Raw genomic sequence first — 1,653 nt, 5'->3', positions numbered from 1 at the left:
GTTTGGTCCAGCATGGACCTAGTAAGGGAGTAAAAAAAGATGTATTTTGAAGGTAGACAGAACTTTTTTTCTTTTTCATGGCAAAGTAGAATTATTCTTCTTGGGATTTTCTTCTCTTTCCTTTTTTCAAACAAACAAACGTTTTTATTGTGATTTAGGTGAAAGTTTACAGAGCAAATTAGTTGAAACAAGATTTCCTTAATGGTTTTGATGTGGTGTTTGAGAGGACTTGAAAGAAACTCTGAAAGCTTAAATTTTGACCACCTGGTTTGCAGAAGACTGTGAACAAGTCCATTTGCGGGGTCCCCACATGGAGTAAGCCTCTGGTGAATCCCCTCTGAGCATAACCCAGGGAGATGAGCAGCCTTGCTATCAGACAGAGAGCATTGTGAAGTCCATTACGGCAGCTATAGTTAAGTTAAAATGTAATACCTTATCATTTGATCTTCCTTTTGACATTTTAAAGCTATTTCCATTTTTAATATTTCCTGCTTTCTTTTTGATTAAGGTGTTTCTGTTTGTTGTTGTTGTCTGTGTACTTGCTTCCTGTTTGTATTTTGCATGATTTTCTGTATATGAAATCCACGCTAGGTAAATCTATAAAGAGAGAAACTGGATGAAGAATTTCCTAGGGACGTGGCAGGGGACCAGGAGGGAACATGGGACCCTAACAGCAATGAGCAGAGAAGAAAATACTGTGGAGTTAATTGTGGCGATGCTTGCACAACTCTTCTTTTCTTTTCTTTTTAAAATATTTTTCTCACCATTTGATTGGGGGCTCTTATGACATTCCACACATCAGTTGTATCAAGCATGTTTGTACATGTTGCCATCATCATTTCCAAAACATTTTCTGCTTGAGCCTTTGATATAAGCTCCTCTTCTCCCCCCGCCCCACTCTCCCACCCTCCTGTATCCTTGATCAATTATACAGTTATTGTTAGTTTGTATCTTACACTGTCCTTTGTCACCCTTCACCCACATTACCGTTATTTGTCCCCTTCACGGGGTCGGGGGGCACAATATATCCAATCTTGTGATGGGTTCCTCTTTTCTCACCCTTCCCCCTCCCTGACCATCCCCCTACCCTCACGATATTACTACTCCCATTACTGCTCCTGAGGGGTTTATCTTTCCTGAATTCCCTGTGTTGAGAGCGCTTATCTGTACCAATGTGTGTTCTCTGGTCTAGCCAGATTTGTAAGGTAGAACTGGGCCGTGGTAGTGTTGGGGAAGAAGATTCATCAGTACTATACTGTATCTTGGTTGAATCAATCTTTCCTTATATTACTTCTGTGGGGGACTGTCCAATTATCTACAGATGGGCTTTGGATCTCCACTCCACCACCCTCTTTCGCATCAATATAGTTGCTTGTTTTTTTTTCTCTTTTTTAGGCAGTGAGAGAGTGAGAATGAGAGAGTGAGAGAGTGAGGCAGTAAGAGAGTGAGAATGAGACAGTGAGAGAGTGAGGCAGTGAGAGAATGAGGCAGTCAGTGAGTGAGTGAGTCAGTCAGTGGGAGAGTGAGACAGTCAGTGAGAGAGTGAGACAGTGAGAGAGTGAGAATGAGACAGTGAGAGAGTGAGGCAGTGAGAGAGTGAGAATGAGACAGTGAGAGAGTGAGAATGAGACAGTGAGAGAGTGAGGCAGTGAG

At 42.0% G+C, this 1,653-nt stretch overlaps 1 protein-coding gene across 1 annotated transcript in view; it reads left to right on the top strand.

The window, feature by feature from the left end:
• Positions 1-1,653, top strand: part of CATSPER2 (cation channel sperm associated 2) — a 25,089-nt gene that overhangs the window by 16,144 nt on the left and 7,292 nt on the right. The gene's annotated exons all lie outside the window — the stretch shown is intronic.

Source organism: Echinops telfairi, unplaced genomic scaffold, assembly GCF_000313985.2.
Source record: "Echinops telfairi isolate 266 unplaced genomic scaffold, ASM31398v2 ScPeMD7_8;HRSCAF=38, whole genome shotgun sequence".
Classification (NCBI taxonomy): Eukaryota; Metazoa; Chordata; class Mammalia; order Afrosoricida; family Tenrecidae; genus Echinops; species Echinops telfairi.
The sequence above is the reverse complement of the archived record's forward strand: the minus strand, read 5'-3'. Positions and strand labels throughout refer to the sequence as shown.